The sequence below is a fragment of the Echinops telfairi genome, unplaced genomic scaffold (assembly GCF_000313985.2).
Source record: "Echinops telfairi isolate 266 unplaced genomic scaffold, ASM31398v2 ScPeMD7_7400;HRSCAF=8409, whole genome shotgun sequence".
In the NCBI taxonomy this organism is placed as follows: domain Eukaryota; kingdom Metazoa; phylum Chordata; class Mammalia; order Afrosoricida; family Tenrecidae; genus Echinops; species Echinops telfairi.
The window spans coordinates 21,311,986-21,330,424 of NW_022111300.1; the positions used below are offsets into that span (position 1 = coordinate 21,311,986).

An 18,439-nucleotide genomic window follows, 5' to 3' on the forward strand; every position below is an offset into this window, starting at 1 on the left:
ATGGCCTCTCTAGGTTTCCTTCCAAACAAGCCTGAAAAACAAACTATGTTCCCTCCAGACTACTTCCTGAAGGAGCGTGGGTGCCTGTCACCTGCTCATTGACTGGTCATAGTGTTCCGTGTGGTCCGAACCCCTGCGTCACCGCCATGCTGGCCCTGCTTCCCCTGGTGATGGTTTGACAGAGTGCCGGTCTGATTGCCTACAGCTTCTGAGAAGCTGATCTTGCAACAACAGCCACATTCTTTGGGTTGCTTCTGCTGACTGACGCTCAACTCTGAAAACTGTTTTCAAAAAGTCTAATGAAGTACTGAGCTTCTGAAGGCAATTGGATTTCAATCCATCAAATTAATCTGAGTGTGTCAGGGAGGGCAAAACAGCCAAGGAATGAATGTACAGGAGGAGGCACCCTTGAAAGTTGACATTTAAATTACAGGCCAAGAAAACTCAGGACCGTGTCCTTAGACAGTGAGCATCCGAATGAACTGAGGTGGCCATGGGATCTCTTTCATAAGCTTTCTCCAGATCCTTTATTAATTTTGCATAGCTGCGAGCCTATTTAAAATGCTGTTGCATTTCTCAGGCATTGCAAAATCTATCCCATTCCCCATGATTAATATACGTCCCTGAAGTTGTGCTTTTAAATAAAGCAATTAAAGATGCTCCTCGTTAATTAATATGTGCTAATCTATAATTAAACACTTAAAACCGGGATCAAATTAGCCAGTATCTAAGAGATACTCCTCTAGCAATTTAATATGATGACCACATAGTGCTCATCTCTACATTAAAACAAAAAACCTCACATTTTTGAGGCTATAGTCCAGTCAGCAGCAGCTACTGCTGGCCCTCCTTCCATGCAAAATCTTAATTTTTCCTGGTGGGCGATTTAGAACTTTCTGTCTTTAATTCAGTTTCCTGTTCCTTCTTTTGTGTGCTCTTTAGTCTTATAATCTACTTCACAAAATTAACTTGTGGTTCACATTTCTCAAATAATAGCCAGAATCAGTCTTGGTGATGGTGGTGAGATTAATCATGAGCTTTACTTCCACAGAAGAAATTTTAAAGAAGCAGAGTGGACTCAGCTAGTTGTTTTGCCCGTTTGAACCACTAGAGGGAGATCAAATGGTCACTCTCCATTTGTCCCTACCGCCTCTGTCTCCATTCACAATGGCAGTCCAACTAAGTTCAGTGCAAAGTTCATTGTTCATGAGATGAGAGGGGCCGATGAAATGCTGCTATATTTGAAGAAATCCCAAATTTGGCAGCCTACAACCACGCTAAAGCATTTTGTTTGGCCCACCCAATGATTGAAAATATATTTGGGGCAACATTTAGAAATTTTGATGAGTTGATGTAAACTCTGGATTTACACCTGCACTTGGAAATAGGAAGATATGGCTACCATGGATCATTGATTAGATGTGGCACAGTCCGGGGTAGCTGCAGGCTGTAAATAGGCCACATACCCGCCATTCCAACTCCATCACTATCATTCTCTATGATTTTCCCAGCACTGAGACCACATCTAATTTGCCATTTGTCATCTCACTTGTATCATTGTTTTCATAGTGCTAAGAACGATTTCCCTGTGTTCAACTCTTATCAAAATTGGCAAAAGGGAAAAGGAACCCAATATACCACTTATCATTTCAATGAACAGAAGGAAAGGCATATTTCTTTGAAGCAACGAAATATTCATTAGGGTAAAATATACAAGCAGTGTGTGTGTGAGGGAGAGAGAGAGAGAGAGAAAGAAGCACTTGTGCACTTGGGTCTCCTTAACTTTCAGCCATGTATCTCCCTCAGCATTTTTTTTTAATCTCACTCAGTTTTGTTAAGTGGAAAGCCCTCTGCCCCTTGGCGTTTCCAAGCATTCATTATGAATTTCTGCCAAATATCAGCTTGTGAGACTACAGCACTTATGATAATTAACAAGGGCTAAACCCAAACCAAACTCTGCAATCAAGTTAATTCTGACTCTAAGTGGCCCTATTTAAGATTATCAAGACAGTAGCTCTTTAGGGGCCAGACAGCCTTCTACTCTCGCACAGAGTTGCATTTAGCATCCAATGCCTAATCCGCAGTGCTAGAAGAGCACCTTTAACCAGTCTTAATCTACTATTAAATACTTAAACACCCATCCTCATACATACACCGTACCCCTCCTTTTTGCCCCTTACAGCCTATCCCCTATAATTTAGCTCTCCCTAACAAGCACTAAAATATGGAGTGCTGTGATTAAGAGAGGAGGAAATGTTACAAGAATGATCTTTCTCATGTATTTCCCTAGACTCTTAGGCAACAGAATGAAGCCTAGTGCACTGTTGGACCGATAACCTTAAGGTCTACAGTTCAACCCCACTGGCCTCTCTGATGGAGAAAAACAAGACTGTCTGCTCCCATAAAGATTTAGAGCCTGGGAACCCTTATAAAACAGTGTTTTCCAAAGTGAGCAATGCCACTTCCGGCTCTCTGAAGTGTCTCCTCATGGCTTGTCAGTAGAACAGGGACGCAGAGAGAGAGTGTATATGTCCCACTTCCAGGGAGGAGGAGAGGGAGTTTCCAGAATACTCCTGATTAGGCTATACCCACCAGGAGACATCTTCTGATTGACAGGCTAGACTCACCTCTTCTTTCTTTTATCCAGTTGACAGGAAATTACATAGCTACCACAGATCACCCCTTGTCAACTTGGCACCTTTACACAACGCTTTAGCCATGCATCATTTATAAGCAAAACAATAATAAAATCATGTCTGTATCTAACATGATAAAATGAAAATGCATACAATTCGATATGTGCCAGCCTCATTTAAGCATAATATTCTATAAGTGAAAAAAAACCAAAACTATTCTATGCTTATCCATTGCAGTTATGTGAACACCTATATGATAATCCTATATTCCTATCAATATATTCCCCCACCTATGAAAGTTCATAAGCCAGTCCCTTCATGTCTTTATCCACCCAATTTTGGGTATCCAATTTCTGTGTTGCCCACATACATCAACCCAGTGCTCTAAAGAGACAATCGTATTCTTTGATGTGAAGAATCCTCATTCCAGTTGGAACCTTGTGAGTCTGCATCCATTAGCAAAGTCAAATCAGAACAGGCCACCCATAAAGTCAACAGTAATATACACCAATTCACAGGCTCAAAGATCTTATCTTTATCTGGTCAGGTTCTGGTCAACTCATTGTGGCTACTGCCTCGCTAGCCTTACCAGGGTACCCATTGGCTGCCTCACCTTTAGACCATGAGCCCTGTCACAAATTGTTAACAACACCAGCCCCACTTGGGCTAGGTCATGACCTTCAGACCAGCCAACCCATTCTCATCTTCTCCTCTAGCCCTTGTGAACTAGGTCCATGGGTGTCAGTGCCAGACTCAACCTGTCTTTTTATTGCTGCATTTCTCCCACTTCCAACTCAGCAAGTGGATCCAGATGGTCACCTAGCAAGCATTTCAGGCTGCCCACAGGCTCACTTTAATACTCAGTCCTAGAGAGGAGAGGTCCTTTATGGCTCCAGATTTTTCCATCTTCAGGCACAAATTACTAATTCAAAATTCAAAAGGCCAAAGGGTTCCTTTTTTCTTCTTCAGTCTGTTAACAGCCCCCTAGGCAAGCCTCTTCACATACAAATGTCCTGAGCACTCAACATACTGGGTGGGGCTTATCCTTTCAGAGTCTTCTTTATAGGTGTCTTCTAACCCATTTAAAGATCCAATTTAATGTCTAAAAGCAAGTAGGCTTACAAACGCTCTATTTTTACTTCCCATTAATCATTCTATCACACATTAATTTCAATAATAGGCAGAAGTAATCAGAAAAAAACCTAGTAGAGTCAGATCCTAAACACATTCTTAAAAGTAAAATTCTATCCTTATCTAAATTTATCGTAATCCTTATCTTAACTATTCCACTGATATGAAGTATAGCCTTAGGCCTCTGATTGCACCCAGCCAGGGCCTTCTGTCAGCCATTTTGACTAAAAAGTGTGGGCTCAGGGAAGAAGCTCAAGGGGCGATTTCACCCCCTAAGCTCAAAGTTTACAATTTATCGCATTCATGTTTGCCATTTCCAATAGGAATAACCAAAGACAACCACCAAAGGAAAGAATCAAAATGTAACTTCCCGTCTTTTCAAAAAAAAACAATTGAGTAAACAGTGTGGTCCTCTCTGACCTCTGGCTAACCAAAGAAGAAAAATTACCATAAGGCAGAGGTCAGACAAGCATCCACTCTCCATCTTGATGATTTGTTTCTCTAGTACCCTACTCCCAAGGTACCATGTGTTAGATCAGGTTGACTAGAGAAACAAGTCCATTGAAACATAGATAGATGATAGATAGATACATACATACATACATAGATACATAGATGATAGATGAACTTTATATCAAAGAGTAATTGTATTTAAGAATACATCCCAACCCAGTGCAGATCAAGTGCGTCTGTCCGATATTAGCCCATATGTCCAATACCAGTCCATTCCTCTTCAGAAACAATGCAGTACATGCAATGATGCCACAAGCCAGGGCGTTAAAAAGCTTGTGGAACCAGTGGTGGTGGAAGCATCCAGCGCTGGAGTGATGTTCCTCCAGTTCTCTTGAGTGTGTCTCCCCATGGTTTGTCAAAATGAAGATGAAGCAGAGAGAGAGTGTTTGTGGCCTGCCTTCAGAGAAGAAGAGAGCTCCCAGAATCCTCACAATTAGGCCACACCCACAAGGAGGCTTCCTCAGGCTGTGACCTGACTGACAGGCTAGATTCCATCCCTTCATGCTTTCATCCAGTTTATATGAAATCATCTAACTACCACACCGCATGGCTGCATGCAACTTGTACTCACAGAGGACGTGGAATTGAAATTTGGATTTGTGTAAGCTAAACATAGTCCAACTAACAGCTGATGCCCTGGCTTACTCACACCATTGCTTCTTGACCTCCAAAAGAAGTGATAATATAAATATTAGTAAGCATTTTTAACATCCATTGAGTTTGTAGTACGATGTTGAACATCCTGTGATCTCCTTTAATCTTTAAAACAACTGGTTGGTTGGACTTGTTCTTATTACAATTTTAAAGAAATGGAGAACAGGCCTTGGAGTTTTTGGGTAACTTTCTGGCTGTCATGTGGAATGGCTTAATAATGAGATGCAGTTTACCTGTGGTTCTGCTTAATCTCAGAGCCTTTCCTCGGCCGTCTGCCTAATAGGGGAGAGGTTCTCAAAATAAAGTCCTCAAGACACTTTCAGGGGTCCTTGAGGTCAAAACGGTTCTATTATAATTCCAATCTATTATTTGCCTTTTTCATTGTGCTGGCATTTGCATTGATGGCACAAAGGTAATTATATGTAAAACTTCTGGAGCATTATTACGAATCAAAGCGGTGGCATCGAAGTGTACTGGGAGTCCTTGTATTTATTCACGGCTATGTCCTTGCAGTGCAAAACAACAGCAGCCACGTTATTAAATGGTGAATCTTCTGAATATTCCGTGCGAAGAAAGAAACAATGCATCAAGCACTTCAGAAACATAGTAAAGAATGATGGTTGCTTTCAAGTATGATTGAACTTGAACAAGCTGAACTAGCTACTTCTTCCATGGAGCAATGTTTTTCTTGAAAGAACAACTGACAGGCACACTGTGGCTATTCAGTCGGGTATTTGGCAAGCGTTTTCTTGAATAAGAACTAACTGAGCCTGTCAATCCAAATGAAAATAGCCGTCAGTATTTTCTGACTGGTAAAATTACAATTTTTCAAGTGAAAACTCAGATTTTAGAAAACTTCTATCCAGGAAAGTCATCTTGACATCTTTCTATTGCCTAGGGTTACCTTCCTGGTGAGGGTGATGGCAACACCCAGGGGTTTCAAAGCCATGGAGTACAGTGGTCATGGATCGGGTTTCATGTGTCGAATTTCTGTGACCAATCAAAGACGAATCTCCACAGTTATCTGAAAGGCTATGGGAGCACTCCTGCTGGTTCCAACAAAAGTTGCTTTGAATCTGGAGTTTTCTCACATACTTCAATCAAAACAACAAGCACTTGTCCAGTCCCCGTGGAAGAAAACACCAAATCCAGATCCCCTTAGCCGTCAGGTAACCCTAAGGCAAATAGCAAATGTGTGACCATCAGCTGGGGTGGAAACCTATCCCTGAAGCGCCAAGGCCTGAGCGTTCCCAGAATTCGATTCTTCTGTCTCATTCAAAGGAGCACTGGTAGTGTAGCGGCTTCTGAGTTGGGCTGCTAACTGCTAGGTCAGCAGTTCCAATCCACCAGCCACGCCACAGGAGAAAGAAGAGGCTTTCTGCTCCTATGAAGATTCAGGTTCAGAAACCTGCAGGACCAGCTGTACTCTGTCCTATAGAGTAGTTATGAGTCAGACTGGACTGGACGGCAGTAAGGATTTGTTTTGCGGTTTGAGTCTCATTTCATACTAACCTAGAGGTCAACAGTTCCAACCCATCAAATGGCCTGTGAGAAAAAGATGTGGCAATCCACATCTGTTAAAAGACGTCAGCCAGGCGAACCCTCAGGCTCCCACTCCCTGCCATTAAGTCAATACCAACTAATAGCATCTCTGGAGGACAGGGTAGAAACTGTTCCTGGGGGTTTTGGAAACTGTAACTCTTGATGGGGGTGGAAAGCCTTGTCTTTCTCCCACAGAGCGGCTGGTGGTTTCAAACTGCTGACCTTGAGGTTAGCAGCCCAACACTAAACTTTTATGAGGTAGTTATATGCTGCCCAATAGGGTAGCTATGTATCTGATTTGATGTGACAGTCATGAGTTTGTTTTGGTTTGGGGTTTATTTATGATTTCCAGTAAAAGCTTTTCTTTGTCTAAGAGAATTCTCACCTTTAAAAAAAACCAAATATGTGTTCTAGAGAACACACACACACACACACACACCTGTGTGTGTGTGTATACATATCTTTTTAAAAATCTGGTTTCCATACCGAACAGTTTGTCACTGTAGCTATGTCCAAATAACTGCGACATTTCCATACATTTGTTTTATAAGAGCAAGATTTATGGTTGGATTTTGTGCGTATTATGAGAAAAATATTGTAAAAAATGAATGTGGTTGATATAATTCTAATTTAAGAAATATAAATCAGAGGGGCATGCCAACAAAACACATGCCCCTCTATCCATCTATCTATCCCCATATTTAATGTTGTGGGTGCAAATGGTGAAGCCCCAACCTACTAGCTGAAAGGCTGGCCGGGTAAACGCACCCAGAAGTGCCTCAGACGACAGGTCTGGCACCCGCTGCAGAAAGGTCACAGTTCCACCTGCCCACGTTGTTCCCCCGGAGTCAAGACGAACAATGACAGCTTAGAACAACCACAATGAAAAGGTCATATCATTTTAAAAATGCTGCCTCTTTTTTAACATCTAGCTTCATGACTTAATTCTTTCTGCATACTCTCCCTCTTTCCCTCCCTCCTTCCCTCCCTCTCTTCTTTCTCTCTTCATTAGGGTTAAAACAAATGGACACCTGTATACCAAATCACTTTGTATCATTCATCTCTTTTAGTGGACTTTAGTGCCGTGGACTTTAATACTGATAACAACCTAAAATATGAACAAGATAGAGATGTTCGCATTTTACCAGAGAGAGTTCACATGCGTGTGGCTAGTTAAAAATTAATCTTAAAAAAAATTGTACTAGTCTTTGACACATTTAACTTTCCCTTCAAAATTCTTAATTCTCTTTTTGATCAAATTGGCAAGTGAAGCAAGATACAAAGACAAAAAAACTAAGCTTATATAAACAACTTTCCCCCCTCTTCAGCAAAGCATGTTCATCTTTCTGCCTTACTCTGAATCAGCTTCCGTGTGGAGACTGTGAAGGATGGGTGGGGCCCTGCCCTGGGCTGGTATTTACTTGTACTCTGCTTGAGTTGTACATTGTTCGACTTACATTCATGAAAAGAAGTTTTCATCTAATAAATAAATCTATCTTGGGCTGTATTAAGTTTGATGCTTATTTGGGTAGGTAATTGAGACTCTTGTGGTTTTTGCATTCTGATTTATAAAGATACAAAATGAGATACTTTTTAAACTTAATCTAGGAAAACAGCTTTCAGTCATTTGGGGATTCCTGGCTTTTTACAGTCGACGTTTTATTGCAAAATAAGCTCTGCTATAAAAATAAAACGGTGACCTACTGTCTCACCCTGAAATATATCAGAAATATATTCTACATGAATGTATAAATGGAGTGCAGGAGTAGACTAAACACCCTATGTCCTTTCAGTAGCAAGTTGAATAACAATAGTCAATCAAGAGAGGAAATATTTATGCCACATATGCATATATCACCAATATGACACAAAGCTTAAAAAATACACTGGAAACAAATTTGTATTTTACAGTTTATCTCTCAACTTCATTAAAATTTTAGTTGAGAGGTCATCAGCGATGCAGTTTATAAGTAATATATATAAATTTGGAAATGTATATACACATTGGAAGCATGTTCATAAATTCGTAAGAGGGATATCCTCTGAGTGGTGAAATGTTGATGATAATAATTTCCTTCTTTTTTGTTTTTTTGGTCTTTTCTACATTTCCTAAAATAAAGCTTACTTTGGTTTTAAAAAAAAAAAAGAGTGTCAGCTCTGTAAGAATCCAGGCGCTGATCCACTTTCAATTCACCTTGCTTTCACTCCCTCCAGCATCCGTACAAGTGTAAGAGCCCAGGTGGCATAATGGGTTACTAGTTGGCCTGCCAACAGCAAAGTTGGCAGTTCAAACCCTCCTGCCACTCAGCGGAGCTGGCTGCTTCTGTGACCATCGAAAGCCTCTGAGATACAAGTGACAGTTCCACTCTCTCTTTATAAGTTGGCTGTGAGTCTGAATCAGGTCAAAGGCAGTGGATTTGGCTTTTATAAGTAATAGCATTGAAGCTAATTCTAAACTATGTCTGACTTTAAAAAAGAAAAAAATATAAAGATGTGTAACTAGGCTCTTGGGAGAAAGATGGGGCTTCCCATAAAGATTGACAGTCTCAGAAACCCCCAGGGTCAGTTTTACTCTGTCCTATGGCAGTGGACACAATGAGTCCTTTAAAATGCAAATTCTATCCAGGTAAAACCAATGGAAGCAAACCACTGCCCTCCAGGCCTTTGCTGTTCCTCAGGTCTCTCTCTCTCTCTCTCTCTCTCTCTCTCACAATGCAGACTGTCCCACAGGGTTTCGGGTCCTTGCAGAAGCAGGTGGCCCCTCATGCTGTCATGGGGCAATGGGGAGGTTCAAACTGCTCACCCTTTGCCTACCATTTGGGCACTTAACCATTATGCCACCAGAGTTCTTTATCCAGGAAAGCAACCACAGCAAAGTAAGATAGAACAGAAAAGAGAAACAAAGGCCTCCATTCAGGTGGTGTGTGTGGGGGGCAGGGGGTTGGGAGGGGTTGCAGAAATTCCAGGACATTCCTGGGTGTCATAGTTTTATGATGTAAGAACTTCTGCATTCGTTCACTCCTGCATATGTGTGTCCTTTGCTTTTTGATAGGCATTTTGTTGAAATGTTGCCCTTCCTTTGACCTTATCTCACTTCAGAGGAGCCCTGGTGGCATAGTTGGTTACCCCTTGCACTTCAAACCACAAAAGCAGCAGTTCAAAGACACCCACCTCTCTGTGGGAGAAAGATGAGGCTTTCTACTACTGTAAAGACATACAGTCTCTGAAGCCCAATTTAAGCCATACTGGCCAAGAATGTCCACAGGGCAATTCCACCTGTCCTTGGCAGGCTTTCTGAGTCAGAAAGGACTTGAGAGCAGTGAGTTCCACTGTTTGTTTAGTCGGTTGGTTGGGGTTGGGGTTTGGAGTGATGACATAACAAGAGTGAGATGAAGTTGTGTCCTACTGTCATAAATTTGCTCAAACACTCTCTTTTGTTGTTGTATGTCAGAGGGATTAGCTGCTAATGTAGGGGACTGAGAAGGGTGGCCGGCCCTACAGTGGTTCTACAAGGTCCCTAGATTCTTAGAGGAACTGTGAGGGACAGCCCACCTTTGTGCAGCCACGGGGAATTTGGAGGAAAGAAATTTCAGACATACAACGCCCTCTGAGATTAGGTAAATTTCTATTCATTTGACCAGAGACTTAAGAACATCTCAGAATGAAATGATCACACAACCATGCACAGATGTAGCCAATCTCTGCAGGTCCTCCCTCCATCCCCAACATCCCCAGTGAAAGGCCTCCGTCCGACTGGGGGCTACTGTCCTCTGCCATTGTAGTGGCTGCTGGAGCTAAATTCTCCCAATCACAGCTCCCTATCTTAGGGTCTTGCAGTAACAACCTGTGTCCTTAAGGGGAATCATGTGAAAGCGTGCGAAGCCTTTCTGCCGAGGGCCACCCTCCCCAGGTCCTTTGCCCGGAGCTGCCAGAGCCACCCTGACATTCTGAGGCCAGTAGTAAGCAGATGAGACTGTTGAAAGAAATTCAAACAACTGCTCTGCGTAGGAACCAAGCGAGTAAACTCTGACTTCATGCTCAGCCATCAATCGTTTATTCAAACAAACATTTCGTAAGGATCATTGTCCCTCATTCAAGATGCCGTGCTACTTGAGAGGAAGATATGAATGAAATAGTCGCTGCCCTCCTGTTGTGCATATTCTGGTGAAGGGATAAGAACATTGGGCGCAATTTTACTTGGTAACATGTACAAGATGAAAGGAAGTGAAAGGGTGGTGTGGACACCCTGAGAGGTGGGATACAGAGGAGTTTCGCTTAGCATTCGGGCCATGAAAAGGAGGAGCAGGTTTCAAGGTTGTGTAGGGGGTTGGAGGGGCCCCTGGAGGGCAGTGGTTAAAGAACACATCTCATCCACAGTCAAGGTTGAACCTAACAGCTGCGCTGGCAGAAAAAGATGTGGTGGTCTGCTGCTCTAAAGACTCAGAGCCTTGAGGACCCTGTGGGAGTCCCACTCTCTCTGATAGGCCCACTTTCAATGGGAACCCACTAAACGGGGCAGTGTGTTTTAGGTTTTAATGGCAAGGGGTTGGAGGAAGATCCACAAAGGGGCACTAAGCCTATACTGTGCACCTTTGAATTGGGCTGCACCACAGGTGCGGATGCAACTGGTGGTAAACTTACGTACTAGTCTGATAACGGATAGGAACTTGAATCATCTAGGGGTCTCAGCTTTGCAAATGTTGCCATTTTGAACTGGATCTTTAACTTCTTATGGAAAGTTGTCCTGCGCCTTTTTGGATGTTTAACAGTAACTCTAGCCTTTATCTTCATTATGCATAGATAGGATAAGTGGGCATTGCCAACAGAGTCTATGGAAACCTTGCAGGGAGGGATAAATACAGCCGATATCACAAAGGTAAAGGCTATACTTCCTGCCGAACACCCAGAGCCAGTCCCACCTGTGCCTCCCTGCAAGCTTCCGTGGGGTGTGTTAGCAGGGCTGTGTAGTCTAATGTATGTAATGAATACACAAACTTTACCAAATCCCACGCCCATGACTGATTCCCAAGTCTCTCTATTGAAACAGATACCTTCAGGGTGAAGACCACTGCTTTTCCCGAATGGCCCCTGCTACTCTTGGGTGTGATAATTTGAGGGGACGGGTTATGTTTATTATTAAGCAAAACCCCTCCCATCAACAACGTATTAAGCAAAAGTCTCTCCTACAACTTCACCCCAATCTATATCCCTAAAATCCAAAACTCCAAATCAGACTCCCTGCCATGGAGTCGATGCCACCTCAGAGCAACGCTGTAGAGCCCGGGAGCACCGCGCCGTGGGCTTCTGAGACTGTGGCTCTTCATGGGAGCAGAAAGCCTCATCGTCCTCCCCCGGAACTACTAGTGTTTTCGAACTGTTGACTCTGCGGTGAGCAGCATAATATGTGGCCACTCCACCACCAGGGCTCCCCCGTGTGCCTAATATATGACCCCCAAATGAAGGGAACAGAGTCCTTCTTTCTCTTTTGTTGGTCCCTAAGAGGATGTGAGCTACTCAATGGAATCCAGACCCAGACTGGAAGAGTTTGATAGCACCAAATGAAAGAGACAAGATGCATATTTTATTCCACCAGATTAGACTCTCTAAGCCCATGTTAGCTGGCCTAGTATTAAGTTAGCTGACCTCAAATCTACGAATTAAACAGGAACAGCACTATTTTGTATTTTCACCCAATTTTCACGGGAGGGTTTTGTTTTGCAAGTGTGCATGTAGGGACTGTAGTCTGCAGGGGACCAAGGTCAAGCCACTATGCCAAGCGTCCTTCCTTCGGCTTGCCTCGTGGAAGAGCAGCCCCAGGGAAAGGACGTGAGAGGTCACCAGGACAATAGCACTGGTATTAAGGGACTTCATCCCACCAGATCAATCTGCCTGTAAGCTTTTCAGTGTGTGTTCACTCATAATACTTGCATTCGAGGTCAACAGCCCTATGTCAATACATGCTCACACTGGGAACATTAGAGCAATGGTTCTCAACCTGTGAGTCATGACCCCTTTGGGGGTCAAATGACCCTTTCACAGGGGTCGCCTAAGGCCATCAGAAAACACATATTCCAATGGTCTTAGGAACCGAGACACTGCCCCTCTATCTGTCTCAAGGCGCCCACTTAGAAATACCCAGCGTGAAGACTGTTACCCGTGCTACACCATGCTTCAAGACAAAATTTTGTTTATTTGTCATTAGAAATAAATATTTCACAATATGTAATTCATACGATGAATCACTATGCTTTTATGATGTTCAATTTGTAAAACGAAGATACATCCTGCATATCAGATATTTACATTATGATTCATAACAGTAGCAAAATTACAGTTATGAAGTAGCAACAGAAATAATTTTATGGTTGGGGGGTCACCACAACATGAGGAACTGTATTAAAGGGTCGTGGCATTAGGAAGGTTGAGAACCACTGCATTAGAAGGAGCACTAGACTACAATAATGAGAGTAGCAATACCAAGAGTGTAGGGGAAAGGTGTGGGGGAGAAAGGGGAAACGGATCGCAATGATCAACGTACAACTCCCACCCCCAGGGGGACAAACAACAGAAACATAGGTGAAGGGAGACATCGGAAGGTTCAAGATATGAAAAGAAATATAATTTGTAAATTATCAAGGGTTCATGATGGTGGGAGAGTGGGGGAGAGGGAGAAAAAAGGAGCTGATAACCAAGGGCTCAACTGGAAAGAAAATGTTTTGGAAATGACGATGGGAGCATATGTACAAATATGCTTGAGACAATTGATGTATGGATTGTTATAAAGCTGTAAAAGCCCCCGATAAAATGATTTATTAAAATATAAAGAAAAGCTGGTCTAAAGACTCTGAACTCAACTCTAATTTCCTTGGCTTTCATGGGCATTGTGGTGGGATAATAGCCCAGAAATCCACTTACTTGGGAAATAGAGAGGATTCACTGTTATCCTGTTTCTAGGTTAATCAACTAGAGCACAGAATGTCAGGAGCCCAGTGTCTCAGAATGTCATCTGTTCCTAAGCAGCTGCTTCATCTTCATCCTGGTGCCCCTCCAGGCCACGCTACCCTCATCTCTGAAATATTTATCCGCAATATGTCTCACTAGTCAATGAAGACCAGGGATCAAGTACTAAAAGCTATCCCCTATCTCTTGGAGTATTTGTAACATAACTTATGTTCTAGATCTGCCCATTGTGACTTCCTGTTTCTGAAATGAGCCCGTGAGCACAAATTGCTCAGCTAAATGGAAGTGTTTTCTCATTGCAGATAAATAGGACTACCAGTCCCTGGATGAAGTGCTTGGGAAACCCTTCAATGCCCTAGTCAGCTGCCATTTCAAAGAAAAGAAAATAGATGGTTTGGGAAAGTCCACGCTGTTCCTTCACTGAATTTTAGGTGAGTGTGTTTGACAAAAAAATAAATTAAGTAACCATCAAACTCTTTCCCCTGTAAGTGCTTCACTCTTTGTATGAAGAAAAAGTCATAGTATGATATTAAATGTTATCAATGCTTTCCAGTTTCTACTTTGAGTGAGGGGCCAGAGAGTGACAGGCTGTCGCTCTTTTTTCGTTTGTTATTTTTATTATCTGAAACTAGCTGAAGCAGGGAGCTTGCAATACAGAAATGGCCTTGACATCCCTGCCGTTTCTATTAAGCAAATGCCGTCATGCTTGATTCTATTCCAAAGGCCGTCTATTTTTTAAATATATGAACATATATCATACTGGAGTAAGAAAATATAATGAGATTAAGCCATGTTTTAATAACACAAATAAAGGAACATGTTACCATAATAATGGTAGTTTAACTCCTAATAAAGCTACATGTGAGGTAAGAAAATATTCCAGAAGTTACCTGCTGGGAATTTTTACTATTTGCTTAAATTAAAAATACAACATGATGAAGGTTATATGGACTAGCTTTTTATCCAGCTATGTACTGTGAAGCAAATATACACACTCATACACATTCAGTGCTGTTTTGATTGGTCACAAAGTCCGTAAGCAAAGATATTTTCTATCATCCTATTTAATTATCCCTCCAGGCTATAGGTGCCCCAGTGGCATGGTGCTTTCTGAGTTGAACTGCTAACCAGAAGGTTGGCAGATCAAAACCACCAGCTGATCCTCATGAGAAAGATGAAGCTTTCATCTCCCTTCACAATTTGGAGTCTCGGAAACCCACAAACGTGGTCTGTTCAGCCCTCTCGGGCCACTAGCGTCAGAATCAACTCGATGGCAGTCAGTTCCATGTTACAAAACACACATTCCTAGTCGTCAGGAAATATGCCGTTATCATTTCTCAGCAGAAGGAAGAAGGATGGAGGAATTGAGTGGTGGTCATCTGGAGGAAGTGTGTGACTTTCTGTCTCCTTGGGAGTTCAGTTTTCAGTGTGGCTTTATTACCTACTTTAAAGACAAGTGATTTCCAGAACATCAGACCATACCTCGGGTCACAGTCTGAATAAAGCCATCCAACTGATGGAGCATTAGCCACTGTCTAAGTCTAACCCACAAGGCTTCCTTGATACTTTTTGTTTCAATCCAGAAGAAAGGCATCCAGGTTTCTCATCATCCTAAGGCTGTGTGAATTTGGTTTATTGAAAGTGGACGTAGAGAAAAAGGGTCATTTCATCCTTTCATAAGATGTTCACTGGATGCAGTTCTCAAGAGCTGAGCTTTGTGCTCTTCAAAAATATCAGTAAATCAATTTTCTGGGTGTAACAGTTACTCTAGAGGAGAAAACAAAACCGGAAACCTGATTTTCTTAACCCTCTGTTTCCCAATTTTGCCAGTTCCATGCCTGTTTCTACCTTTAGATCCGTTCCTCACCCTGTCCCTGCTCTGATAGCTCCACGGGGCTTCCCCTGCTGCCCTTGTTCTTACTCCACTCAGCAGTGCCTTTAGCTTCCCCCGGCCACCATGAACCCTGGGCTCCAGTCGCTCCACCTCTTGTTGCAGTGCCTCTGGCTCATGCTGCTACTAACAACCCCCATGTTGATACAATGTCCCCAGTATAGCTGCTCATTTTCCCCCAATATCTTGGAAGCCATTTCTCTAAATTAAATTCTATCGGCTTTAAATGCCAGTTGGTAGAAAAATTGAATGAAAGGATAATGGAATTGTCCAGGACCTCTGGAAGGCCCTTCATAAGTAGAGCGCTTTCTCTCTTCCTGGCTGGACCCAGGGTGATCCTCCAGTGCTGCACTAATATCTTCCAGAATGAATGGGGGGGTGGGGGTGGAGTAAGTAGGAATTACGCCTCTCAACAGAGTGTTTCCCAGGAAGTACTCTAAAAGATAAATGCAAAATTTGTTTTATTTTCCACCAGAATCTTCCTTATCTGAATGCATTGAAAGTCATATTGTAAGCTATACGACCTCCTCCCTTCATCGCCATGGAGTCAGTGCTGGCTTACAGTGACCCCCCTGTGAGTTTCCAAGACTGTAACAGTTTATAGGATAGCATTTATGACTTGCTGTTCACATAATCATTGCCAGTTTTCTTAATTTATATGTCAACACAATAAGAATTCTAAAAATCTCCCAGCTATATCCAAAATGTGTTTTTAAATATCCACGTTTCATAAACTTCTATAGGGACAGTATAAACACTTAGCATGCGGGCATCAATTTCATGTCTTCACTCACATTTGAATACAGAGTCCCTGGCTTTCCTTCTCCGTGGATGGTTTCACTGGTTGAAGGGTCTGCCCTCTCTCCTAGGAATGGTTGGTTGCTGCTCCAGGATGCCTTCTGATCAGAATGGTTTGCATTTCCTATAAGATTGGAAAACAGAATGCTCAGAATGCAAGTGTTTTCATTCCTGCCCATTTACATAGGTAGATGTTTTCTATGTTTCCCTCCGAGGCGATGATGGCCACGCGTCTGACCATGCTCAGGTGCGGCGCATCTATTCTAACGATGTTAAGGTTGAAGTGGCAATGCCGAAGTTCAAGCCCTTTCAGGCAATGTGCAGTATCATCATGGACAGAGTGATGTGGTCCTCTTCGTCATCCTAAAGTTGGGAGGCCTATGGTTGGGGCCTAACCTGTGGTTCTGGTCAAGAAGCGATGAATAACGGATGTTCCCTTGCAGACAAGTCCTCACCTGAAGTCTGTCTTCTCGCTGTGTGTGCCTTTGTGTCTATACTATTATTGTTACAACCCAGGAAGAATTAGCTTTATGACCCACTCTACGTATACGTGACGTTCCCTGGTTTGGGACAACACTAAACACTCTAATCATGAACATTTCTCCCAGCATATGGAAGCAAGGCTTTATGAGGTCCTATAAAATGCACTCATTAATAATACATGCTACTTCACACAGAAATCTAATGAAGAAGCCAAAGAGAGACCCATGAAGTCGTTATTAAGTGCCATTCCTGAGGGTTGGGCAGACCTGTGTGGGCGACACTCAGCTCACTGTAGTGAAGTCCCTTCCCACCCGTAGCGACCCAGTCGAACAGGGCAGAACAGACTACCTGTAACAGAAGTAGAAATCCCCTCTTTCTTCCACAGAGCAGATGGTGATTTTGAACTGATGACCTTGTGATTAGCTGCCCAACTCATATCCCGTACACCATCAAGCTCCTTGAATGGGAGGAGGCCACTGAAATAAACTCATTGACTTTGTATTGTTGTCAAATGGGTCAAAGGAAAGAGAATTCAGGGGGCATAGGGGGAAATGTTAGCTCTTACAATAGTGAGCTATGTTGTCCAGGGAGATTTGAAGGCACTGTTGCCCAATTAGCTCTAGCAGATTCAACAAAATGTGATCTGCAGTACTTCTACTAAGTCACAGAGTGTACTGCTGGCAATATCGAATGTGTTGACAGGCAGAAATCATCTGTTATTGACCTTTGTATCCCTGGAAACTAGCGCAGGGATAACCCCACTGGAGACTGAGTATGTGACTGCTGAATAAAGTCAAAAGTACAAAGTAACAGTGGCTGATGCTTATTGAGTTCTTACTTTACGCCACACACTGTATTACACGTACACATACTTCATTCCATGCGTAAAGAACCCTAGGATGGAAGCAGTATTATTAACTCCCTTTTCAAGGATGAAGAAATTGATGCCTGGGGAATTAAGTAATCTTCCAGAGGTAAATAATTGGGGAAGTGACATAATCACCAAGTGATTTTAACTTTAAAATTGGAATGATAACAAGTCTCAAATTACTGTCACAATCGACTGTTGAATAATGAACGCTATGTCTGACTTCCTTAGCATGTCACTTCCTGGGGCACAGCCACTCTCTTGGGTCTCACTTCCCGCCCTTGTTCGTCATCAGTTGACCTTTGCTGATGCAGGAATATTTTCCTGCTCTGAGCCTGGCTCTCTGGCCTTTCACTTTGGTGAGTGCTGCTTCTCTGCCTGAACGTTCCCTCCGTCAACACCCTCTCCAAATCCCTGTCTCTCACATGCACCCGTGCGTTCTTTAGCAACTTGCAACATCCTATTCATGTCTCAAGATCCGTCACAGCTGTTGCTTCACTCTTGGTGACATTGATGAGCTCCTCCTGGTCCAGCAGCTCCGGGACTTGGTCTGAATTCACATGGACTGTCTTAGTTACCGAGAGCGGCTGCAACAGGAATGCCACACGTGGGTGGCTTTAAAGAACAGAAATTTGTTTTCTCACGGTTCTGGATGCTAAAATCCAAATGTGAGTCTCACTATGGCCTTTCTGCTAGTTTCTGGTGACTGCTGATCATCCTTAGCATCCCTTTGCTGTGTCTTCCCTGCCTTTGTGTCCTTCTTACCCTTTTGTTTGTTTGTTTTCATATAAAAACATTTATTTTTTACAAGCAAAATAGTATACAGTGAAGTTGCCTTTCTACCCATTCCCCATATGCTCTCTTCTTAATACATGCCACCATGAACACAAATATGTAGCTTTTATTTTAAGCTAACTATTTTCCTTGTAATCATTTTATTAGGGGCTCATACAACTCTTCACA

At 42.6% G+C, this 18,439-nt stretch overlaps 1 protein-coding gene across 12 annotated transcripts in view; it reads left to right on the top strand.

Moving 5' to 3' along the window:
- The window catches only part of DTNA (dystrobrevin alpha), a 373,548-nt gene that overhangs the window by 132,769 nt on the left and 222,340 nt on the right, over positions 1 to 18,439 (top strand). For all 12 annotated transcript variants that reach the window (XM_045296183.1, XM_045296186.1, XM_004702946.2 and 9 more), the window contains one exon: positions 13,739 to 13,867. The gene's annotated coding sequence lies outside the window, so the exon portion shown is untranslated. Of the gene's footprint in view, positions 1 to 13,738; positions 13,868 to 18,439 lie in introns of those variants that run through there.